The sequence below is a fragment of the Anabrus simplex genome, chromosome 8, assembly GCF_040414725.1.
Source record: "Anabrus simplex isolate iqAnaSimp1 chromosome 8, ASM4041472v1, whole genome shotgun sequence".
In the NCBI taxonomy this organism is placed as follows: domain Eukaryota; kingdom Metazoa; phylum Arthropoda; class Insecta; order Orthoptera; family Tettigoniidae; genus Anabrus; species Anabrus simplex.
In genome coordinates, this window is record NC_090272.1 from 234633940 (window position 1) to 234661909 (window position 27970).

Genomic DNA, 27970 nt, shown 5'->3' on the forward strand with positions numbered 1-27970 from the left:
GTTGATAGTTCCCAGAGTTGAACGAAAACAGGCTCACAATGTGACGTACCCAGTCTGCCCACAAATGTGTGACAAAATTATGACGTGGCAGGTCACCTTAATATTAGTATAAATAAATGATAAATCATTGTTTCTCCATAAACAATATCCTGTGGGCGCGAGCCTTCAAGCTTATGGCTTGAAAACGATAGTTGATAATTAATAATAATAATAATAATAATAATAATAATAATAATAATAATAATAATAATAATAATAATAATAATAATAAGTAATGAGACTCAAAAACTCAAATCATTAAGTACACTAACTTGGAATTTAAGGATCATTAATAATAATTTCTGAAAATACAAATTAAAGCAGCTATAGGATGAATAACGTGTGACGTAACGGCGTATTAACGAAATCTGAACTTACGGAAAAGAAAAGAAAAATTGAATGAAATAAACTGTAAGAAAATGAACTGTTGCGCGAAGACTTGCAGTAATTCATGCCATTAGCTCACCATTTGTAGACTCTGTTATGTAGAAGATGATGATTGATGGATCTCTCGTACAGGCGGCGTCATCTGTTGTTGGGGATTCCAGTCCTACTTCCGCTTTGTGCATATTACACTAGCTGTAATACGACTTTCCTGCCTTTAACACTTCCTGCTGTACTCCTTACATAATGTCGTAATGAGTCCTATTTTTCAAAGCAAAACCACCATGGGTTATGTTCATGGAGAGAATACCCTTGTATTTTTCCGTATTACGGAACAGTAGCGTAACTAAATTCATAACAAAAGCTCTCCTGCCCTATACTAGTCAAAACCGGTCTCCCGTTGACTTTACCTCTCGTCATTGAGATAACAGGTCCCAATGAGAGTAACATTTGAGTAGTGTACTACTCAGATGCGAAGTGAACTAAGTTAAAATCTTCTCCGATGTGCAGACGTAGAATCGTCGTAAGAGTGTCTTCCAAGAGTCTCAGTACGAGTGCGAATCTGAATACGAGTGTTAGTGTCTTTTCCAGCTCTTGTCGTAGAGTATATAGCCGTCAAAATCTTCCTCCATCAATCATATCACATGGTCCAGTAAGATTTGATATCTCATCCCTTCTCCTATGTATTGCTATGAATCCATCACGTTGCTACATTACATCCATTCACATAGACTGAACTTTCCCGCGAAATCAAAGCGTCAGGTAGCGAACTTCGAAAAGTAGGCGTTCCTAATGTTTTAACTGTCTCTTCATATGGTGGAGAGGGTAAGGTCCCTCGTAACCTTTATGACGCACATTTCCTGGTAATGGGCTGAAATTAGCCTGCTGACTCTGGTCACCTCACTACGGCCATTGGAAAATTTACTGCAAGCTATTTATACGAATGATGTCGAAATACTTTACACAATAAGGTGTTCGTTCAGAATACGTTATAGCCGCGGTAGATTTACTGGCACGTAAAAGAACTCCTGCGGGACAAAATTCCGGCACCTCGGCGTCTCCGAAAACCGTAAAAGAGTAGTTAGTGGGACGTAAAGCAAAAAGCATTATTATTATTATTATTATTATTATTATTATTATTATTATTATTATTATTATTATTGTTATTATTATTATTATTATTATTATTATTATTATTATTATTATTATTATTATCTTTGTTTTTCTCCAGTTCTCGTATCAAGTAATCCTGGTGAGGGTCCCATACACTGGAACCATACTCTAGTTAGCCCTGTCCCTTACATCCTTGCTACAACCCCTAAGTACCGTGATAACCATGTGTGACCGAGCTCTATAGTTGCAGTCGCTTAAGTGCGGCCAGTATCCAGTAATCGGGAGAGCCCCACTGTCGGCAGTCCTGAAGATGGTTTTCCGTGGTTTCTCATCTTCACACCAGGCAAATGCCGGGGCTGTACCTTAATTAAGGCCATGGCCGCTTCCTTCCAATTCCTAGGCTTTCCCTATCCCATCGTCGCCGTAAGATCCGCCTGTGTCGGTGCGACGTAAAGCAAATGGCGATAACTACAGTATGTGCAGAGATGTGCACTCCCGTTTACCTTATAATGCCTTCTCGTCAGGTGTGATAACACACTCGATGCGCCCTCATTCCTCTTGTTGCTGGACATTATCTGTTCTCCTGGTCCTTAGCCCGCACGGTAGAAAAAGCAAAACAATCAATGAACAACAAAAATAGCAATATGTTTCAATATAGAAATGCCATTCAATGGAAATAACCAATGCTCAGTGATGCACAATAGTGGAATACAATGGAACATTTGATTTCAAAAGGTGACACTTGGGAGCGAGTGAGAATATAACAAAATGAGCAATGACCTGATAATGGAGTGTTTTATATTTCTGCTGCGTTAGCACAGACAACTGAAGCACAGTGATAGTGCATTCTCTTCTCGTGTTAACTAAACGACTACGCGCGGTTCATTTTAGCTCTGCAAGAGACCTACAGGTCAAGCTTTCAAAATAAAACCGTCCTCCTCCCCTCTCTGACAACTTGACCGGAGCGAATTGGGCATGTGAACTTGCATTCGGGAGATAGTGGGTTAGATTCCCACTATCGGCAGCCCTGAAGATGCTTTTCCGTGGTTTCCCATTTTCACACCAGGCAAATGCTAGGGCTGTACTTTAGTTAAGGCCATGGCCGCTTCCTTTCCACTCCTAGCCCTTTCCTATCCCATCGTCGCCATAAGACCTATCTGTGTCGGTGCGACGTAAAGCAACTTGTAAAACGTATTGCGAAGAGAGTCACTGTGTCTGAAGACGTACCCCTCAGTACACATATTTCAACTTGGAATTGGAGTGCCTCGAGCGAAAAATGCACGAAATGCTTTTCACGAAACACTTCCAATATTATTCTTCAAATTGTTTCACGTATTATTATTATTATTATTATTATTATCTTTGTTTTTCTCCATTTCTCGAATCAAGTAATCCTGGTCAGGGTCCCATACGCTGGAACCATACTCTAGTTAGCCTTGTCCCTTATATCCTTGCTACAACTCCTAAGTACCCTGATGACCATGTGTGACCGAGCTCGATAGCTGCAGTCGCTTAAGTGTATATTTTCTGGCCATTCATCCATACCTTACATCACTGTCTGCACGGTTGATATGGTTATATTTCCGCAACGCAGATTTCCGATGAGCCCCCGCCGTAAGACATATTTATGTCAAAAACTCCAAAACTCCAAGTATAATAAGTGGATAAAAACCTTTATAAAACGCATTCGTGAATAAAATACACGCAGTAGGGGATGGAGTAAAAAAAACGTAGGACCGTGGAACGCCTGCAGTGCTGCCCTCTTTTAAAGCAAATGACGATTCAATTGATAATTGTAATGTCGACCTATTATGATTTCTGATTATAATACATGAGAGACCTAGTGATTGTGTGGACTACCACTTCTTTGCCTCCCGTCTTACTCTCTCATGGATGAGGTTTATTTTCTCACAACTTCCTTGAAAATCTGGTAGTTATTTTTGTTTGTTTTTGGCTTCTTCCAGTTTTGCATTCATATCTGTAATGTGCATTCCAAAACCAAACCAAATCCCATGGAGCCCTGAAGGGCCATGACCTACCAAGCGACCGGTGCTCAGCCCGAGGGCCTGCAAATTATGAGGTGTCCTGTGATAAGCACGACGAGGATTTCTAGACCGGGGCTGCTATCTCACCGCTAGTTAGCTCCTCAAAATTCTAATCACGTAGACTGAGTGGACATGGAACCAGCCCTCAGATCCACGTAAAAATCCCTGCTCTGGCGGGGAATCGAACTCGGGGCCTGCGGGTAAGAGGCAGGCATGCTACCCCTACACCGCGGGGCCGGTTTTGTGCATTCCAATGTTCAGATTTCACATGCATATGCACTGTAAGTACACTCTAGAAAACTACTTCTGCTACACTTCTGTGTTAAGGTTAATCGTAGTAGTGGCAGGTGCTATAGTGATATTAGCTTTATACATTTTCTTTATGCAAGGATAAATAATTATGATTAATTATATACAAAAAGTTAATAAAATTGTACAGTAGTTATTTGTATTTACAGTCTGAGAAAGGAATGCAACTATTGTAAAGGTTGCATTTTATTTTAAAGCCTAATATTTAAGAGGCTTCGTGGAGTATTAAGTTAGCTGTATGTAAAGGTAGCTAGATATAAGGATAATATCCAGGTAGAGGAGGTGACAAATACTAGCAAACATCTGAAATTGACCTATAGTAACAAACATGTTCTTAACAAAACTATACCAAAGGTGAAAACTTTAAAAACAGGTGAAATTTTTATGATATAATACCATGTCCGAAGTACTTCAGTGATTACTGTTTGCACTGAAGGGGTTTTACCAAATGGATGGAGAGTTGCTGTACTAGCCCTTGTGTACAAAGTCTAGGCTGATAAATAAAAGGTGGATAATTACAGGCCAGTCTGCTTGTAAACTCTGGGTAATAATTATTTCTGATTATATTCGACAGGTTTGGTAAATTACTAAGTGGTTTGTTTGAAGGTACAGTAGTTCGGGTTTTGGAAAGGTAATCCTAGTGAGGCTCAAATGGTAGTATTCCAGCAAAATATATCAGATATTTTACATGGAGAAGGTCAAATGGACTGTATCGCGATTCACATCTGTAACGCTGTTGATAGGGTAAATCATGGGAGACTACCGTTGAAAATGTGGACTATTAGACTCGTTAAATGAGTGGCTAAGATTCTCGAAAAACATGTTTCAGGAAATTAGAGTAGGCCAAGCTTTATCTGATCATGTAATTTAAAAAAAGGGATTCCGCAAGGCAGTGGTATTAAGAAAGGTTTCGTAATACGTAGCATATGCTACTCGTCTTACCAGGTTAATATGAGTTGTATACTGAACTGTTCGTGACAACATTACGAAGAACGGATATCAAGACCCACAAGACCTGCCTTTTACTTCCTTCTATTTCCATTTGATTAAAAAACTGGGCAGTCAGTTCGAGTTTCTCTTTAAGGCTTGCGACATAATTAGTCCTCATTTAGCAGAACATACTGTTCACCTTCTAAAGCCGAAGTGATTCTGTTTGATGGGATAGGAGATGGCGGTACAACGATCTACGGACCGTCACCCCACCAGCTACGACCTTTCCTAAATGCCAGGTTGCAACCGCCCTCCTTGCCGAAACAACTTGCAGTTACATCTTAACTCGCATATTGGCTACATTTTACATGCTTCGCGAGGGGTTGAACGATAGGCAACGTTCATATCGTGCCAAGTGTAATTTCTACTTTTGACATCAATGTGTTTTATGGTTGGATATAATTGGAAAATTTGTGTAACGTAACGCGACAACATTTGTGACGGAAGTGTTAGCTAGTAACCGTACAGGCTGTGATGTAAGGTACGGATGGATGGCCAATAGCCATGTCTTCTGACAGTTCTTAGAGAGAGGTACTTTTACTGTCTGCCTGGGTGGGGAGAAGGGAGTAGGCGGTGCGGTTGCCATGGAAACGTGGGCGAGCCCACTGTGCTTGCCATGGAGATAAGTCTGCTGGCCGGCTCGTATCGCTTAAAATTGCCAAACCTCTCACTTCTGAGTTACGTAGAACAGAATATGGCCTTCTGAACGAACGAACAAGTTAGTTGGAAGCGAAGGGAAGGAGAAAGGGATGTAGGAAAAGGTGAACACCGCTTCTTTTATACATTGTGAGTATTACTACCATGCAGGCTATGTCTTATGGGTATTGATGGATGGCCATGACCGAGAGAGACATTAATTTATGATCATTTGATTTTCAATAAGGAAAGAGCGGTTTCTTTTTCCTAATGTCAGGTAGGTCAGATAATGTCATGTGCGAATAACGTGTGCAATAACCTAGTTGCTGTAGGGTACACCTTAAGTTTCATTAATAATAGACTCAGCTAAGCGAATATCTGTTATTGTTTCTGAGAATGAGTTAATATTGATTTTCGTAAGAAACTATTCAAGTTGGCAATAATGATGGATCTTACTTAGTGACTGAAGTCCCATGATTTCGACCACTCATTACAGTATCATGAATTTAATTTTTTCAGCATTATAAATTGATTTGTCTCTCTAGTTTGAAGCCAACCTTATCATGACCTAAAGAGGAGACAGAATATGATATTTTCTGCTCCAAAATGCCGACACAGATAGATACTGTGTGACATCTATTGTCTTTATTATACACCAACTTTCCTTCACACTCGAGTCGGTGATTATAGAGATATCTCGTACATCGACCAGTGTCCACATCACCTCTCCCTGATTTTAATGATGCATTACGTCCAAATAATGGCTTGTCGATGTCGAGATAAAAGTAGAACCTCCCACTCGCCGAGAAATCTACCCTTTCCCCATACCTCAACTTCCCGGATTAATTCTCCCACTTTTGACTGATGTTCCCCCTTCATAACGTAAAATATGACATCACAGCTTTACCCAACTGAACCTTTGTTCTTTTACAGCGGGAGCGGCCAGCCAAAGGCCACACTAGTGCCGCGCAAAAACTTTTTCAAGTGGAACGTGTGAGGTTATAATTAACGAGGTTCATTCTGGAAATAAGTTCCGAAAGAACCTCAAGACGTTGGAGGTCTACTTGGGACAAACTTGTACAAAGGTAGCAGTGGGACATATGGCAACAGACAGGTGGGCTTGTAGTTCTGTGGTGGTGGTGGTGAAAATGGAAGAGGTCAGACACTTCGAAGAATTAAGGTACCGGCAAGATGAAAGGAAAGGTCACTGTCGGCAGCCCTCAAGATGGTTTTCCGTGGTTTCCTATTTTCTCTCAAGGCAAATGATGGGCCTGTACCGTAAATAAGGCTACGGCTGCTTCCTTTCCACTCCTAGCCCTTTTCTCTCCCAGCATCGCCGTAAGAACTATCTGTACCGATGCGACGTGAGGCCAATTGTAAACAAGGAAGGTGTCAAAATGAAAGACTCCCTAGGTCTCGCAAGCGTAAAACATTCGGGGTCGGAATGGAACAACTGTTGACAATAGAAGGTCGAATAAGGACGATTAAAGCAAGTAAATGGAAGCAATCTCCCTTAAGGCTCAGTTAGGGTCCCTACGGAAGCAAACCCACGGTCCCAAGTACAGATTCCATAGGGCCTCCTGTTAGTTGTTTCTTACGGAAGGTAAAGGATACCGTGGACGTATACTTTTGACCCTAACTGGACGGAGCACTTCTCTGTGTGAAATTATGTCGGAGCTGGGCGAAGTTTAGTACAGTTGAGTATAAAACATGATGGCATCAGTTTCTGGAAGTTAGCAGTCAATGACACCCTGCACCCTGGTGAGTTAACGACTTCTAACTGGAGAGGTTGCCAAACCACTTTCTTCCATACTCTCTTCAGTCTTCACCTGTTCTTCGAATCGAATGTTACTGTATACGTAGTAAATATTGTGGTCGCTAATATACACCGGGCTTTTGTGGTGTGAAGCGAGGTAGTCATGTTTTTTCCCCAGGAATACTGTTTCATGCCAGACCTGTGGTGGTAACCCCTTTCGGTACTTCCTGGAAGGGACTAGTGAGTCAGCCAACCGGGGAGCTCCCAGTCGGCCTGGACGGCATGGACGGCCCTTCCGTGTATTGTTCTCGTCGGGAATGTTCCACCTCTAGCCACGTCGCGTATGGTCTGGTTTACATCACCTGAGCTATATAAAGGGCGACTAGCCGCGGACAGTTCGTGAGTGTTGGGCTCCGTGATGGAGTCAGTGTTGGTGCTGGACTCGGAGTGAGTGTTGGACTCTGTGGTGCAGCCAGTGTGTTGGAGTTGGGTGGCTGGGCTGACAGCGACAGACGTGTTAGCTGTTGCTAGTGTCCCAACGACGTCTGAACCAGGACCTGTTGTAGTTGTGGTGTCGGACTGTCCGGTGAGTAGCTGGACTGCAGGCGAACTGCGGAACGGAAGACTGTGTATCACCTGAGAGTACTGAGTGATTATCTGTTGCTGTGGACTGAGGATCGCCGCGACTCAGCGGGGAAAGCCGCTATCGTCAGTGTGAGGGTAATTGGACCTGTGTTAATATTCGTTGTTGTCAGTATCGTCATGCTGTTGAATACTGTTGAACTGTTGTTCACTGAATGTGACTGTGTGCAGTACTGGACTGTCTCTGGTGTCGAACCAAAGAATAGCCGTCGTATGTTGTGCAGCCCGTAGTTCTGTGTTAACAATCGCGGTTGCACACAACTGCTGTATGGGGACACAGGTAAGGATTATAGCCGTTCCCAAGTAATACGAATCCGGGAATCCCTGGTGTGTGCAAAGAAGAGACTTGTTAATGTGGCCATTCAGAATTGTATGTGTATACGTACAGGGTGTCTCCAAAAACACCGACAAGGCTTAGTATATTGTGCGGGATTGCGGACTGATCGGTTATCAAGAAGGAGCCCCTGATGGAAAATGCACGGTCTGAGAACGGTTCTGACAATTTGTTCCGATTTGGTGTCCTAATACAGAAGGTATGCAGCCCTTTAGCCATCTGTGTACTACGGATGGACGACTTCAGCCTAATAACATTCCTGTGCATGCGATACATTCATCCACACAGTCGTTGATGTGCATCCTACTCCGTTATTTGTGTACTGTAGGCTGCCAATGCAGTAACGTTGTTAACATCACTGCGACATGTACCAGTACACAGGTGCGGAAATGATCGACGTGGTGCTTGCATACGGCAAAGCGGATTGCAATCGTAGAGCTGCTGCAAGATTGGATGCGGAACGTTTTTCAAACAGACGTACCCCACATCATTCCACGTTCGCGGCCATCGAGGGACGACGTAGGTAGTATGAAGAGTATGATGTATGACACTCCTGTAACGTCAGTGGAGGACCTTATTGCTCGAGTCCACGGAGCGATTGAAATTTTTCAAAGACAACCGCACGTGTTGGGTCATGTGTGTGAGACTCGGCACTGCTGATGTAGGCTCTGCAATGTCGTACGAGGTACACAGTTCGAACACCGTTTGTATTAAGCCCGATGTGCTACTCATGCTGGGTTTATTGATGACATGTGGAACGCACACCCATCTCACACTTCGATGCGCTACAGCGTCCAGGCCGTGCGTTTCTGAATATGGGTTCCTTCTTGAAAACGGATCTGTTTGCTTTCCCGCACAACACACTAAGCGTTGTCGGTGTTTTTCTGGGACATCTGTATATGTGCGTGTGTGTACACTTATTGGGTCATCCTGAAATAAATTAGAGTATTGAAACAGAAGTGGTTTTATTCGCAACAATACGACCGCTCTGACACAGACTCGTGCCGATTGCAAGGTAGCTTACAAGCGGTTATTGTGTAACTTTAAAGCTTTTCAGTCTGACGAAAACATAATTATAACACTATAACCTGTAAAATACTACACACTCGTAAACATGCTTCGTTCTACAAGAACATCCTCAGATTCTATCAACTCACATGAAATCATGCGTATACATGTGCAAAATGTTTACATTGCTTAAATTGGTGATGTTATGAATACGTGAGACAAATTTTGATTTTAGTAGTACTCCACTGTCATTTTCGTAACTTCTGTACTTAACCTAAGTCCGTTACTTCCATCGACTACGTTTGGACTGAAGCCAGTTCCCTTGCTCCTGTCGAGGTTGTTATGTATGGTGGTGAGGTGAATGCTGTAAGCAATCACTGGCTCTGTTCCGTGGAGAGGGGGTGGGAAGTTCGTCGTTATCTTCTAATGCGTGTTTGTGTATTAGGAGTAAATACACTTCCTGGGAGATAATACCACCTTATTGTGGTTTCCGTTGGCTGCCATGGCTAGTAGCATTTGAAAAATAATATCTAGGACGTAGACGTGGAAGTCACGTGACCTTTAACTTCGTCGGTCTACTGGATTACGCTACTGCGGCCCGTCAAGTGGAATCGTGGGATTATGATCGTGTTCTGCAACACCTCTTTATAGATCGACGCTACAAAAAGAACCTCTGCATTGACACATCCGGACAGAGAAGAGTCACAATTTTGGCTTTTTAAAAAAATGAGTAATGACCGTTTTAGCAGATGGTAGCCAGTTTAGAATTTTTTTCATATTTGTTTCGTAACTCATTAAAAACGTGAATATGTGGAATAGCTTGATGCCCATGTTTTGCTACGGCTAGTCAAATATGTAACTAAAATTTACAGTGTCCTCTTTTGAGGACATCGTTTTACAATAGAGATTACCGTACGAATGTTGTTAGGAGTAGAGTAGTTCCTGTTCTAATACATTAGATAGGTTTTTCTGAGAGTGAGTGTTTTCATGGGTGTTACTTCTGAATCACATTCCGGATATTTTTACCAATCAGATATTCGTGCCGCCAGTCTCCCACCACTGGCTTCCTTGTTTCAAATGCCGGTCACGGCATATGAGATTTGTGCTGGACACAGCGAAGGCGGGACGGGTTTTTCTCCGGGTACTCCGGATTTCCCTGTCATATTTAATTCCAACAATGCTCTCCAATATCATTTCATGTCATCTATCAGTCATTAATCATTGGCCTAAAGGAGTGCCGCTAGATGGGGCTTCATTCATTCCATTCCTGATTCGGTCTAATGACTGGAAACAGGCTGTGGATATTCGTGGCTCACTCGGAAACTGATGTGGAAAAGCTGCACAGGAGCTTGAAACTCTAACCGCCAGCTCAGAGAGATGCATACTGAATGTAGACATTATTTCACGTCACTACAGAGCAACTTGTGAGCAGAAACTTCCGTGTGAGGCTCGTAAATTATCGGTAAATGGTCAGAGTGCTAGGTGTAGTGTATTGGAGTGAAATACTGTAGCTATCTTTTGGGATTATCTGCCGCGAGATCTGGATTAAAACTTGCTTTGAAAAGCAAGACGCGTTAAACTCGGTAACTTTCTTTTAACGATCTGAAACGAGTCCAGATAGAGGGTAATAGGAGCCATTACTTTGATTAGTCACCCCATTATTGCGATTATATCCAACAATATGTCAGCTTGATGGATAAGAGCACAATACTCAAGTTCGAAGTCTAACTGCTGCAGAAAGAACATATTGACTTGGCGAGCAGCGCGCGATGTTCCCTGCAGTGCCTTTATTTATCTTGGATTCTGAATTGTGAACACAATAAAGTGACAGAGATTAGCAAACGAGTAAAGTATTATGCAAGTTTAACTCGGTACCGAAACGACATTTTCTATAAACTCCGTTCATCTCCCGTATTGTGCTTGTAGTACTGTGCAAGTACGATATTTACTTCAGCAAATTTGTTCTTAAAATCGGGCTGCGAGATATTTGCAGGGAATTCTCTTCGGGAAAATTAAATGATCAGAAGCAAGTCTTTCAACAAATGAAACTCAAACTGATAACCATTTATTTATTTGTACATAACGAATCGTTTTTGGGACACATCTGTGTGGAATTTGGAGTCAGAAAGTGCATCGAAAGGGGGTGGGACTATCAAACAATCACATCTCTAGAGTATGATAAAAGAGCCTTCCTCTCAGTCATGGTCATCTGTTTACACCGCGTCACACATTTCGTGACGCAAATTTTCAGATGTCTCCCAGCCATAAAACATGTATATGACAATTTTTAAAAGTACAAAGCCTGATTATTTCACGTAATTGATTGCATCCTATTGTTATATTCCGAAACATATTAGTGAATATTAACGAAATTATTGAAATCTGTAGGATTCCATCAATAGCCAAGTATGCTCTCGTATTGTTTTCGCTTCCATTTCATTGCACAGAAAAACAAGCAAAGTGTTAGGCCTTCTACTAGAACTCATACGCATATTTTGACATTAGCGATACCACATGTGTGACACGATGTTACCTAGCAACCTTGCAGGCTGTGATGTAATGTGCTGATGGATGGCAATGACCTCCTTTCGGGCACCTGTGGGGTCGCAGCTTTCCTCTGGATCTTTCCCATTTCTCGTATGTAGAAATCCCATGCACTGGAACCGTACTCTTACCAGAGAGTTCGAGAAGCCACCACAATATTCCCCACTTCCATCTCTTGCATTTTGCTGGAACTACTAAAACACTTTGCATGATGTCTAAAGTGAAGCTTACACTACCAGAGGACCCATTGAATAACACAGGTACAGGATGTGCCCGTGATGTCGTTACAAATTTTGAGGAATGATGGAGGATGGCAAATGGACCAATTAGAGATAAGGAACCCTATTCGGGAAACCATGGAGTCAAAAGTTAAGCAAAATTTTACTCATGTAAGTCCGTTTGCCTGCACAAGTATCAATAGTTGCTACATTTACAACAAATTAATGTTCGAAATGGCGTCTCCCTGCGTCAGTGTAGGCATGGCATCGTCGCACAAAGTTCTGTCGTACGGATATGGCTTTGGTCTACTAATCCCAAGTTAACAGAGTTCGACGGTGTTTAAAGGTGACGAACCCATGTCGTTGGCTTCCGGCACGTTAAAAACTACTGCGGGACGAAATTCCGGCACCCCGGCGTCTGTTAAGAACGGACGGACGTTAAACAACTTGGATTATTGATAACGTTTTCAGACTAGGGTTGCTTATCCCCAAAATGATCGATTTACCGCCCTCCATTATCCCTGAAAGTTTGTTAACATCATCATGGATACACCTTGGATATCAAATGAGGTTAATGTTGTCAGGTGACATTCGGTGAGCCACTAGAGATATTATTTAGCATGCCTACAACAGTGAGGTGGAGTGCCAAGATTTGTGACCAGCCTTCAAAAATTGCCTACAGATAATCACTACTGATCAATCGAGGTAGCTAAAAAACAGTAACAGGACGAAGAAAGGCCTGGGTTTGAGTGGGTGTGAGAGTGAGTTGACTACCTAGCAGTGATGGTCACACGTCATTAGCCGTGACAGGAGCAGCGTCTCGTTTTGGAACTACTGTAGTTAATTTAGTCCATCCGTCGTGTTATCGCAAAGCAAGCTTCCAAGTAAAACAAGAGGCATTCTTTGTTCCCTCTTCTTTAAGCTCACATCGCGTTGTGTGGATTTTAGTACTCGCTTGGCCACCCAAGTTGAGGCGCCTGCTAAACACACATCTGTGAGTTCCTCGCACTGGTCAATGATTCACGTGAGAATTTCACTCCTTGAAAAGAAAAAATGACAACAACATATGATCATAGGGAGCGGATTTTTATGTAATTACATATTTTTTTTTTTGCGTAAGTTTTAACGCAAGTTACGAAGTTCATTATTCCTATTGTGCATCCCCAAGTGTAAAAACTGAATCTTATTTCACATAAAAACACATATTTTCACATTTTTAAATGTAAATACATATTTTAAGAAAATCTATAATAAGCACATAAATCGGCAATATTTGTTGATCAATAAAATTTAAAATGCTTCTGTGTTATAAAACAATGCTCATATTTTCATTTTACGATTACGGTATTGTTTTTAACAGTGTATTTAACATAATGTATCTGAATGTTTCGGCTATTTATGGACTTCCCTCCATAAGTTCTAAAACTTGCTGGTCACTGGCTACGTCGTTACATTTAGACAGCGATTTGATTTGCTGCACAAGATGTTTCCTTGCATGATGTCATTCCAACTCTTTATGAGTCAACCCTCTCTGATTTTGTTTATAGAATATCAGCGAAAGGCAATCACGGAGAGATAAGGTGACGTAATTCCGTTACGACATGGGAAACTCGGACGAATATTGCCCCACCATTAGGTAGTGGAATTTCATCACTCCTAAGAGTAAGGTTAGCTGTTCGGGTCCATATATCATTCCCGTGGTTGTGTGATTTTGTATGGATTTATAAGAAATATTTCCTTCAGTGTACGCTGCTATTCTTTTTATTGAAACAGTGATTCACCGTAAATGCGTGTGTCGTAACCTGCAAAATAATGCCAAAAGCGAAGTCGAGTAGAAGGTCGCGTCTTCAACAATATGTAGTGGAATTTAAAAGCATTTTCACTACCGATGGAAAAGTATTATTTTGCCAACCGTGTGGTAAAACAGTAAGTGCAGATCAACGTTCTCAAGTAATCCAGCATTTGTCTGGAAATAAGCATACTGCGGCTGCTTCGCGTGTGCCTTCGCGACAATTACTAATAGCTGAACCAGCTACTTCAAATGCAGGCCCATCTAAATATTCCCAGTATTATTTAGATGTGTGCAGAGCATTTGTTTGCGCCGACATTCCTCTTGGTAAAATAAATAATCCGGGACTGAGAAATTTCCTAACAAAGTACATTAATTTTGAGCCTCCAGACGAATCCACATTGAGGAAAAAGTATCTCCCAAAATGTTACGAAGAAACTTTACAGAGAATTCGGGCAGTATGTGATGGCGAAAAACTGTGGGTGAGCATTGACGAAACCACTGATTCAAGTGGCAGAAAAGTAGGAAATGTTGTAGTTGGTGTGTTGAAGAATGACAAAACTGCTTGCGAACGTTCTTATTTGCTAGCGTGTAAAGAAATGCTTGCTGCAAACCATATCATTGTAGCTAGGTTATTCAATGAAGCCATGCACTTACTTTGGCCAAAAGGTATAAAATACGACCATGTATTGCTTTTCCTTACTGACAGTGCAGCTTACATGAAAAAGGCAGCCGAAGGCCTGTCTGTGAGCTTTCCGAAAATGATACACGTAACTTGCGTTGTTCATGCTCTACACAGGTTATGTGAAACTGTGCGGGCTCAGTATCCTCAGGTGGATAAATTAGTGTCTAATGACAAAAAGGTCTTCGTAAAAGCACCCTCAAGAATCGATCTCTTTAAAGAGAAAAACCCGGATCTTGCGCTTCCTCCTCTGCCTATTGTTACGCGGTGGGGTACCTGGCTTAGCGCTGTGGTATACTTCGCAGACAATTTCGAAAGTTTTGCATCCGTTGTGAACGTGCTAGATAAAAACGACGCGTCGTCAATTGAGATTCTTCAAGAGATACTAAAATACAGCTCTTTGAAAAATTATTTGGCGTTTATATCTGCCAATCTAAGCTTCTTGTGTAAAACTATAGACATACTTGAAGAATCCACTAACCTGTTGTCCGAAACAGTGAAGGAAGTGCGCGCTGTTGAAAATAAATTACATTCACTCCCGGCTTCGCAGGTTAAAGGTCAAATATCAAAATTTGTTCAGGAAAAACAGAGGATTTCAAACAATGTGCCAAATTTCTAGTGTATTAGAGGGTGCTCATGTTGGCGAAATTGATGGCGTTATTGTTGGTGACATTCCTCTCTTCAACTACGCTCGTCTGACTTCCTGTGATGTGGAGCGATCGTTTTCGCAGTATAAGGCGTTCTTTAGAGATAATCGGCATGCATTTGTGATGGACAATTTGGAGATGACCTTTGTTGTTCACTGCAATTCTGAGACTACTTCTAGCAACTAATATTCCAGCGTGTGATGGGTGAGTACGAACTGGTACTATTTTTTCAAAGATGATAGATTGCTTTTGGCATATTTAAACAAAACATTACCTTTAAAAAAGTAACCATTCATAATATCTACTCTGGCATATCAAAATTTAATATACCATACAGCACGTTTCCATACACAGACACCATTTTGCCTTAAGGAGCACGTTTGGTAGCACCATATTCTAATACAAAACATTATACTTATTTATTTCTTGAGCGCGAGTAGTTATGTGATATTTAAAGGAAAATAATTTCAATTTTTTATCACATATTTTAAAGTTTTTCATCACATAAAAAATAAATATTTTTCACATTTTTAGCACATAAAAATCCGCTCCCTATGATCATACTAGAATACCTGCACGCCTGGTGCAGGTCTTCCTATTTGACGCCCATAGGCGATCTGCGGGTCTGGATGTTGGGATGATAATTAGAAACTGGCCTACTCCTGTTAAATAACACCAAGTGATTCTGGAGCCGGCTAAGCACAGTTTCAGTTCATAGACTTGACGCCTTTACGATCATGTGATCGTGATGAAAATATGCTATTTTAGTTAATTCGCAGAGCGGGCAAGTTGGCCGTGCGGTTAGGGGCGCCCAGCTATGAACTTACATCCGGGAGGTAGTGAGTTCGAACCCCACTGTCGGCAGCCTTGAATATGGTTTTCCGTGGTTTCCCATTTTTACACCAGGCAAATGCCGGGGCTGTACCTTTATTAAGGCCACGACCGCTTCCTTCCCACTCCTAAGCCGTTCTATCCCACCGTCACTATAAGATCTATCTGTGTCTGTGCGACTTAAAGCAAATTGTTAAAACTAGTTTATTTCGAATCTAAAGTTCGTTTTCCTGTATCATCTAAGAATTATTTGCTACGAACACTCCCACGTGGCGCGTCCTAGGTGGCGGATAGGGGGGGCCCTAACCGGCTTGCCGGCGGGCTTGAGGGAAATGAAATACCTCTCGCGGACCAAACACACACTCGCTGTGGGTGGGAGAGGCAGACGAAGAATTCACCCACGGTATCCCCTGCCTGGCGTAAGATGCGACTAAAAGGGGCGACCAAGGGATGATCAAATTAGAACCATGAAACTACTTGTAATTAGTACCATCAAGCAGGGAACACCGTGGGTTGCATTTACAGTACCACTATGTTAGGTACGCAATAGGTTTGCGATTAGTAGCGACAGCGTGTGAGTCAGGAGGTGGGTCCTACAGTACCTGTGATTCATACCCCTATATGAGCGACACCATGGTTCTGCCTTGCCTATGCTCAGTTCCCACTATGTGACGAATTCCACGGGATAGTACGAGTCCCTGTGGTTAGTCCATTCATGTGAAGTGCGCCATAGGTTTGCGTTGCCTTTATAGGTTTGTGTTGCCTGCAAATAGCGTCGCAATGTGCGAAACACCATAGGTCTGTGTTACATGTGCGCATTACACAACCTGTGAATAGTACCATAATGTGGATGGAATACCGCGAGTCTCCGCTACTTTTGACTAGTAGGCTACCGCAACATTACACATAGCATGGTTCTACTTTCCTAGCGGTAAATACCATTATGAGGGGCTGATGACCTGGATTTTGTACCCGTTTGACTATAAGCATAATCGATTCAGCATCGTGTTATAGAAGCAGTCCCTTGGTCAGTAATACTATTGTTTTGTGCCAGCTTCTGTGCATGTGAGGCACTATGGGTCGGATCCACTGATCGTTTTAAATTCATATCCGTCCATTCATTCTTCGTCCTCATGCTTTGAATTATGGTCAGTGGAGGATTTTGGACTTTTAAGTTGTCATTTCATTTCGTCTCATTTCGTACAATTAGGGGCCGATGACCTCGATGTTATGCCCCTTGAAACAAACAACATCAATCAGTCAATCAATCAATCAATCAAGAGTTATTTGATGAACTTCCTGCAACATATTGGATAGGCTATATAGTTCACTGGTGTTCATTTGCTGTTTTCCATTATTTTCTAGTATTATATTTGGTGTAATTTCAACCCAAATCATCCATAATCCAAAATACACAACGCTCCGGAAGAAGGTAACAGTCCCGCTATAGGTGCGATACAAATATCTCAACAATGTTAGGTGATACGAAAAACTAATGTTATTTTCGTTATCAGCGTGTCCGAAAACATGATAATTGATATATTGTATGTCTGAGAGCAATTCACTCTTGTACCGTGTAATTGTTGTTGAGATCATCGGCTTGTACATTTCAGACTCCCTTCATAATTATAATATCTAAAGATTGCTTCAATGGTGTGTCCTCAACTGAGCATACTATATCCACTTTAATAATATTATTATTCATTTCACTGTAGGACCCGCAGGCGCCACATGCAGCGCACACATCTAGCCGCCGCAAGACTGTATTTTGATTGTTTCCTAGCTGCAGCTCTCACATCAGCGAAACGAACTATTGCCAGCTGCAAAACCCCGAGCCATGGTTATAGGGCGCGGTATATAATTATGTCAACACCACCATTGTTTTCTTTACAGATTTTGATTATTGGCCCGTTCATATCGTAATGAGATTCTCTCGAAGGGAGTGCTGTGTTTCGTGTCAGCCATTAGCTCACATTGTTTAGGATTTTCTTGTGCGGAGGTTGGTAAAGAAATCTGTGTGTGCTCATTTCTCGGAATGCCGTCATATTTCAGGATACAGTCGAACTTCCATTACCCGAATTTTCTGTATCTTGAAGTAACTTACATTTCCCGGCCGTTCATCCTGTTCCTCACGTGTGTTTATTTTTCTATTACTGGAAATTCGGTTACATGAATTTTTCGATTTTTCGGAGCGAACATTTCCTCCCTAGAAGCAAAAAAAAAAAAAAAAAAAAAAAAAAAAAAAAAAAAAAAAAAAAAAAAAAAAAAAAACTCGAATTTTGTGCAATACGGCATTTGTGGTTCGTGAGGAAGAGGTAACATGTAAAGAAAGATTTACAGTGATGCTGGGAGCTAATATGACGGGAAAGAGAAATCTAAAACTTCTAATGATCGGAAAATTGGCGAAGCCTCGCTGTTCCTCGGTATGAATCAATTACCGGTCACGTAAGAAAGCAACCCCCGAAGTCTCGGATGAAAAGCTCCATTTACGAATCTCGGCTGCGTGGAATTAACGAGAATTTTCAAAATGAAAGGAGGAATGGTTAACAGTAACAAACAGAAGAGAATAACGGATTTTTTTTCCAAAGGTGTTAACGTAGGCATGTTTCTTATTTCACAACTGTAATGTACTGTATCCTGTCTTCTAAAAAGTTACCATAATAAGGGTTATAATTGAAGTGATGCCGTAAAATAGATTTTGTTTGTATATTTTAAAATACTGTTAGAAATAATATATCCACTATAAGTCCGTAGATACATAAGTGTGATTCAATTAATTGCTATACACGCTCAAAAAAGGTATTCTGTATATCTAGGAATTTCGATAACTCGAAATAAAATTGAGCTCCCGAGGTGATATCGAGGTTCTACTGTACTTCAGCCAATATCAGAACGTCTGGTTAAGTTATAAAAGTAACCCTACTTCTAAGGGTGAGTGATAACTTCTCTCGTCTACAAGTTATCCGAGGTAAGATTACATTTTATTAAGCTTTCGGGGAGTTTAGTGAAGTTATGGAAATAAACAAGCAGAGAGGAAGGAAAGTAAAATTCTGAGGACAATTTTAACGTCTAGATATGTTAATGGACAACGAGAACTCAGACCAAACAATGAAGTGTACAAAGAAACGGAGGGAATTGTGGAATCCGTGAGGAAAAGACGAGGTCAGGTTTATGGGCGACTCCTACGAAACATCCTGACGCACTTTGAACAGAAGAAAGTTGTTCCCAGATGGCTCACTGAAACCCGTCCAAATATGGTGAAAATAGGTATAAAACAGGACGATATTGAGGAAAGAAACCGTTTCAGACGTATGATATCAGACTTGAAGGGTTTCGTAAGAAAATGGGAAGCAGACCTCTGAAGGAAATGCAGGGTATTCATAAGCGACTGAATGAAGCCAAAGGCGGAAGAAGATGAACACGAATCCAATGTAGGCTAATGAAGTTGTTGCTCTGTGGTCCGTAGTGGCCCAAATTGAATAGAAGAATAAAAATAAATTCATCAGTGTATAATAATAATAATAATAATAATAATAATAATCGTATGGCCTCAGCTACCGTGTGCAGACATTTTGATTTGACGCCATATGGCTGTCTGCTCGTCAGTTTCGACGTTCCGTTCTACTCTAGGCTCACTAGACGGCAGACTGAGTAAACCGAAACTCTCTTGGGCGTCTACGGCTGAGATTTAATTAATTTTGTCGGGTAAACACCAAATGTGTCACCAGAGATCTTTTATATGCCGACATCGTACGACATGGAGTGTTGAATGGACTTTATTCCGCCCTTCAAAAATCCGACTTCATCTGCCAGGTTTCAACCCGCTATCTTTGGATCTGGCGGCCGACACTCTACCACTGATCCACAGAGGCAGCTCAACAGTGTATAATAAAAGTACTGTTCGCCACAAGGACGAAAGTATTTCATTCATTCGTTTCGAAATGTATTAACGAAATATGCGTAGCACCTCACTTCAGCCTCTGGTAACGTAAATAAATAGTGCAATGTCTCTTCTTGCTTTGAGTCCTTAGAGAATGATATCGTCACGGGCTCATGACAGTGTAACCCTGTTGTAGTCCCCTTCAGTATTTCTTGTAAGGGGTGAGTGATACAGGGCCGGCCTGACGGCATGTGATACGTGTTTTTCGTCTGGTATCTCCGTGCACTTTCAGGAAACTGAAACTAGTGTGTTCATATTCTGGCCGCACACCGAAGATACTAGAAACTTATCACCAGGTCTGAAAGCGAACAAGTTGTTCTCGGTGTAGTTTAGTCTTTAGTGCCGCGGACTTGAATGTTGTTGTTGCGGTTGTTGTTGAAGGGCGTTGGACTGGAGAGTTGTCGTTGACTTGTGTGCCCTGTGATATCTGTTGGAGTAGTTCGCTGTATAAGCCGGACGCGTGGTATATGGTCAACGTGCTAGCCTCTTACGCGGAGGTTTCAGGTTGGATTCCCGGCCAGGTCAGAAATGTTTACCTAGATCTGAGGTGGCTAGAGGTCCACTCAGCCTATGTGATTACAATTTATTAGCTATCTGACGGTGAGATGGCGGCCTCAGTCTAGAAAACGACCGAGAGGATTCGTGGTACCGAGTAAAGGACACCTCGTGATCTGTAGGCCTTCAGGCTGAGCATCGGTTTCTTGGTAGGCTATGTCTCATCAGGGCTGTAGTGCCTTGGTTTATTTTTTAGCTCATTGTGTCAAGCAGACACGAGCGTTGATTGTGCGAGTTTTCGGTCTTGCCTGGAGTCGAACCAAGTGTACAGCGGTCATTGTGACAGTCAACACGTTCGAACCTCTTTGCGCGGAGCAGCTGTGTGAGGTGATAGTGTTGCTTGCGAAGCAAAATGCGAGGAGAGGTCTGTCAGTCAATATTAGGGAAGAATCGCCCGCTGCAGGTACAGACGTCTTGTGACCTGCTGTGATGACAAGAGACTTATAAATAGCCGCTAATTAGTGCAATCTTGTCATTCATTGCCGAGTATTTTGTGTGCATGTGTATTGATTGGGTCATTCTGGATTGAATTAGATCAATAAAACAAAGTGACCCATCCGTAACAATACAAAAGATAATATGATCGACACGAACTTGACAGGTTATTTCCCAAGAATTTATTTTTCTACAGCTACGATGGTTACGTTTTCAATAGAATCACCGAAGTCGTATTCAGCAGAAAAATAATTGAAGACTCAATATCTGAAATGTAGTCTTCTAGTTCAGTCCAACCAGCCACTATTGATTGGCTTTCTTTTGACACCCCGCCCACTTACGACTGGAGCCATTATTGCAGAACGCTGTCGAATCCCCACAAGTAACGGGCGGGCCTCAGAATATCTGTCAGCGACCAGCATTCAAGAGTTACAAGTGGAGAATGAAATCAATGCCTTACTTTATTCGACAAGGCTGAAAGTCCTGTGGTGTTCAGTGGAGTATGATGCCGTATGTTAGGCTTTATAGTCAGCCGCAGACAGTGAGGTTGGAAAGGGCTGGTCAGAATATTTACTTCTTGGGTCCAATTTCTGGTTTTCTGTTCCACCGTTTCAGTCATTAATAACTTCATAAGATGTATTGCAGAAATTGCTTCTGAAGTTAGAATGCCTTCTACTACAGTGGTTTGCTTTCACGGTGTAGTACATACAGCATATGGACAGAACGCGCTTGCATTTTTCAGTTTTTATCCTTGGGGTGCGTAAGTGAGATATGGGAAGTAATAAAGAATGTCCAATAAGTCAGAAGCTATTTGATAATAACATCAATTTGCGAAACAAAAAAATACGGATATATCGGACATCGTGCATTATGTCCTAAACTTTTATTTACTTATATACTACTACTACTCCTACTACTACTACTACTGGTGGAAGTGAAGGCAGAGAAGGGTAAAAACACTGCAAAGATTGTCAAACGTGGTCCATAGAGAGCTGAAACGAGATAATAATAATAATAATAATAATAATAATAATAATAATAATAATAATAATAATAATACGCACCAAGCGAGTTGGCCGTGCGGTTAGGGGCGCGCAGGTTTGAGCGTGCATCCGGGAGATAGTGGGTTCGAACCCCACTGTCGCAACACTGAAGATGGTTTTCCGTGGTTTCTCATTTTCACACTAGACAAATGCTGGGTCTGTACCATAATTAAGGCCACAGCGGATTCCATCCGACTCCTACGCCTTTCCCATCCCATCGTCGCCATAAGATCTATCTGTGTCGGTGCGATATAAAAGCAAATTCTAAATACATATACAGTATATACAGAGTGGTTCAGCTGCCCCTATTAAATCAGTTTTATGCTACACGCAGATTATTGCCTAATCTAAAAACATTGACCTTGGCTACTCACAGCGATGTCTGGTCTTACTACGCTTTCTATAATTCGGTTATTCGTCTCATCTAAATCAGCTTTTAACTTAAAGAAGTTTTGTATTTCTGCGTTGTCTATAACTGACTCTATGTTCATTTATTTTTGGGTTGGCAACACTTCTTTTTCTTTCCGCCGGTTTTGAATCTAGTCAATCAGGAATTTCTGTAATTAATTTTCAACCTATCACAGACTTCTTGTTCGATTCTGAGTGTAACTTTTGAGATTAACCAATAAAATTGAGAGGGTGTGGCCGGGTTAGTCTTGAATTCTGTCGAACCTTCCCTGAGGGTATATAAGTTGCGGCTTTTCGTGTTTCCTTGCCAATTGATCGTCGTCTTTCTAAGTGTGTGTTAAGGCAGGAGGCGGGGCGGCTCTTCTTCGGTAGCCAGAACATCTATAAGGTAATGACCACATAAATTCTCTTTTCTGTAGCTATCTCCGCAGATTTTTTTTTCCGAGGGGAAGGTCCGAATCGTTAATTATGTAACAATTTTTTCTAAAATGCAAATCTCCTTTCGGCTAATGTAAAAACTTCATAAAGTCTTTAACTGTAAATCGGGGATAGAGAGTGAGTTACCTTCTCGAGCTCCCCTTCATCTTGATTTGGGGTGACTTCGTTTTGCAACCTTTCGTTCCTGTAATATGTTAAAGTTATTTCCATACAAGCAACCTCAGTAGTTTGGGACTAGCCCCAGTTTCATCGGCCGAGAGCCCTGTAAGTTTTTAAATTTTTCATTATCTTGGAGCGCTGTATTCGCCTCCATTCTGTTCGTGTTCGGGCCGGTTATTTAACCTGTTCTTTTTCGCAAAGGCCCTGTAGGTTGGGTACTAGATACCCATGTGTTAAATCCAATACAATTTGTAAATTGTGGCTTGAGAGGCAAGATATTGTAAATTTTGATGTAATGTTGCCTTGAGTGGGCCGTAAGAAACTGAGAGCCTGTTAGCTTTCTTTCAAAGTCTTGTAAGAGTAACGAGTGCCTCTGGAAGGCTAGATATTGTATTTTGGGAGCAAGTGCCTTTGAATAAGGGGATTTCTGCCCTTAACTAAATAATACCACTTTCAATTGTAAATTTGTAACCTAGAGGCTGGTAGGCCAGAATTGTTAAGGTCTGAATCTTAAATTTTCCAATTTTTTGAAATTGTCATTGTTCCTGATGTTTCATTGTTATGTTTATTTAGTGAAAAATTGTTAATTTTGAAGTTCTAAAAGAAATATAACTTTTTATAATTTTAATTCAATTCTTGACATTATAGTTAGACCCATTCAAGCCCGCACCATCTTTAATCATCTCTGCGTTCCACACATTCTCCGGAATAATAATAATAACAATTATTATTATTAACAAAGACATTGTAATTGGTACATATCTCGGTAGCAATGGTCACTTACAGTAGTGTGATAATAAAGTGAAAACATAATTACCCAACAGCAAGCAATTTCTTGTGAAGAAAGTATTGCAAGAAATGCTACTAGTTTAACATTCTAAATCCAGCATCATCATATACAAATTTACACGTGTCTTAAATATTTCTAAATATTACACTACGATTTACGGTAGTTCGAGCGGTCCCGTTCGTAACTATTATCTTGTCTGTCTGTTAGGTCAACAGCCCAGAGGCTGGTTAGATCCTCAAATAGCACCACCAAAGGTTATGCGGTTATAAGAAAACCCCCAAAACCAATGGCAGCACCAAAATGAGGCGTACTAGGCAAGATGAGGAGTGAGGTAGTTTGCCATTGCTTTCCTCACTGGGTCAGAAAGTACTATTGCAGCACCACTGACCCTATGAGCAGCACCTTTCATAACACTCAGATGCACTAGTCATGCTCTGAATGTCATTACTCAGCACTACTCATACCCCAGCAACTTCCATGTTGTCACAGCCATGGATGTTGACTGGGACTTCGGTGAAAGCTACACTTTACTCTGGCCTGTGCCAAGAGATGGATGCAAAAGCACTGTATCCATCAAGAAATGACAGCAGGAAGACTATTGTCTTAGCAATATAAATACAGCACGTTCATATACAAATTCATGCATGCCTTAAATAATTAATATGTCTTAACACTACAATTTACAGTGGGTTGATAGGTGCATTAAAACATGACACCATCACATAGAAATGTACACACAGTTTACAGAATGACGGAGTGTATTATTGAAGTATCTTATATTTTTGGGAACAGGCTCTAGGACAGCTGTAGCTAATGCATTTCAATCATATGATGTTCTTTATCTTGATTCGTCCGTCGCATGGAGACGTAAAGCCTTGGTGCTCTTCGACATTGGTTTCAGCCTCTCTCTATCTCACCATCATCCTCTCAAATACAGAAGGAGAGGTCACCCAGGGGAATCAAGTATAAAGACCTGCAGCAGGCGAGCGTAACATGGTAACATGCTCTCGGTTACTCCCAGCACTAAAAGCTATACGCTAAATACCCGTCAATAAAAGTCCAGGTGAACGTCTGATAAGGAATGTGCCATAAATGGGTTCGACGTAAAACCAATACCAAAATCCGCATTTCTACCCATTCACCCAAGCAACTCAGTGTTGAAAATATCCAAGGGATATGAGCTACGAATTTTATTTATTCCTCAAAATGACTGGGCGAGTTGGCCGTGCGGTTAGGGACACGCAGCTGTGAGCTCGCATCCGGCAGATAGTGGGTTCGAATCCCACTGTCGGCAGCCCTGAAGATGGTTTTCTGACGTTTCCCATTTTCACACCAGGCAAATGCTGGGGCTGTGCCTTAATTAAGGCCACAGCCTCTTCCCTCCCATTCCTAGGCCTTTCCTGTCCCATCGTCGCCGTAAGACCTATCTGTGTCGCTGCGACGTAAATCAAATAGCAAAAAAAAAAAAATCCTCAAAATTACAATCCTTTTCTTAATCATCGTTATCCAGTCGATTAGATTAACAGTTTACCGTTCTCTACCACTACAAGCGCTAATGTGAGCCAATGAGCCCTTACAACTACACCCGGTGTGGACATTTAAAAATCAAAAACCACCTGAGGGTAATAAAACAAGGAACGCATCACAGAAAGAATTAATTTGATGAGGATTTGAAAGAAAACGAGTGAAGAAACGAGCAATTTCAGGCTTTTTTTTCCGGAACTGCATTTAGACCGGAAGTGATTTTTTTTAAAAGTTTGATCGGTCTATCGAAGACTCACAATTTAAAACCTTTGCGGGTCCCTTAGCCCATCAACTTTCGGCACAATTGATGACATTTCTTAATTTTACGTTCCTCGTAGTGTAGGGACCTCTACGACTGGAAAGTATCTGGCATCACACGTCACCCTCACATGTTCTGCTCCTTGTTGCGTTAGCGTGACTCCAGCGACTCACAAGAACAAAAGGCGCTATCCATCAGGGATATAATTTATTCTGGTGCAGCGTCATGTTTCCTGTGATGAGCCAGCTAGCGCACACTTGTTGCTTACGCATAATGGGTTGTTTCAGGAATCATCGCGTCTATGTGCTCAAGATTTTAAAAATACTGTGAAAATCCACAGCCTGTTTCCGGTCATTCGGCCGGATCAGGAATGGGATGAATGAAGTCCCATCTAGCGGCGAGGATAAGAATTGTGCCGGCTGCCGAAGCCTGTCACACTCCTCTGGGGCAATGTTTAATGAATGACAGATGAAATGAAATTATATTGGAGAGTGTTGCTGGAATGAAAGATGACAGGGAAAACCGGAGTATCCGGCGAAAAACCTGTCGCGCCTCCGCTTTGTCCAACACAAATCTCACATGGAGTGACCGGGATTTGAACCACGGAACCCAGCGGTGCGAGGCCGGCGCGCTGCCGCCTGAGCCACGGAGGATTACTTTAAAAATACTGTATTATCTCATATATCATGAACCTACTGAAATATACTTTAGAGTTACCAAAGTGTAACATTTATCACACTGAAATAATAAATTTATCCAAATAAGATAATTTTTTTGCCCATAACTTATGTCCGAACTCACATATTTCGAATTTACAGTGTCAGCCTCCTTCAGAGTAAATAAAAAATGCTAATATATCTATTCCCACGATGTCTGTCTGTCTGTCTATCTGTCTGTTCCGCTTGCTTCGGATATATGAAATTCAGTAAGATGGGCGGTCTAAAGTAATGGGTTTTTTTCGGAGAAATCTTGTTTTCATTCCAAATTCTCGTTGTGTCGGCAATATCTCTGCTTTATCTGTGCAGCGTATTGGTCTTCTCCTGTTGCTACCTACGACTCACTAGACGGGGTTTAAAACATTGTACTACAGTACAATATGAGCGGAGGGCTATTTGTTGACATTATGACTCTGCTCACTGTAGAATATTAGTAAACGTTCCTGTTGCATCTTTTATGTTAGCAGGGGCGATATAATAACGACCAGTAGGTGGTTCTGACGCAAGTATACGGGAGGAAAGTGGAGCTACATGCGTGACACGATCTACGCAACATTACCTGATAAGAGGAATGATGGCATCTTGGGTAGGATTAGAAGAGAAAGTGAAAATGTCACTTCCGTCATGCTGTCAATGGTGTAAGAAAGGGTTATGAGGCGTTTAGTGTTCTGTACAGAACAACACGGTGTGTAATTTGGAAATATTTTGTATGTAAAATGTTACTTCACAGTAACGAAATTCCGCTGTTTCCTTACACTTTCCTTCACTGCATTATTAGATTCTTTCTCCTTTAGATAGCCAACGACAATAGCCGTGATGAAACACTGAATCCCGTGAGATCTCCGAAGTTAAGCAACATTGGGCGTGGTCAAGATTTGGATGGGCTGCCACGCGCTGTTTGGGGCGGGATAAGGGAATGGAGGAGCGGAAAGGATCTGGCCACCCTACCGTACGTAAACTCACACTTCTACGGAGGATCGGACCTGCCTTCGGGCAGAATACACCCTTACCTTACCTTACCTCTCCCTTAGATAGATCGTCCCGTTGCACAAGTACAGCAAAGAGGTTTCTGATACTGTATATCGCAAGTAAGGACTGAAAATATACTTCTCCGGAGTACGTGTTACTTTAGGTGACCCAATTTATTGAGCTGTATGTGTCTGATACATAGAGTAAGTTCTTCCATACTTATATTATATTTTCAACATAATTGGAACCCTCTATTAGAGACTTTTCAAAAATTTTAGCCAAATATACACTTCCATATTCTCATTTTTATAATATTTATACAGAAATTACAACAAAAGAGATAACAACGATACGGCCCGAGTGTCTTGTAGCCCGCACAACATGTATGCAGTGGGAGTTATATACAGAACTCCTACAACTTGTGCAACTCATTTGGGCTAGATGCCAGACAAGTGTGTATTCCAACCTATTGATAAACATTCAGGCCCTAGAGTAAGAACACGTAAAGAGGCATAAAATCTGTGCATTGAAGTATGGCTCAGCTATACCAAGTAAAAGTCTAATGTTGTATTAAATTATATATACGTAATTATACATATTTTAGGAATTACAGAATAATGAAATGACAATGAAATAATTAACACACATATGACACAATAATATGTGTACGATACGAACTTGCTTGTACAGTATGAATTTAGTGAATAATATTTTGAAATTCGTAGTCTTCCTTCCTTATTATAACTTGAAGAATGGATTCAACCCTT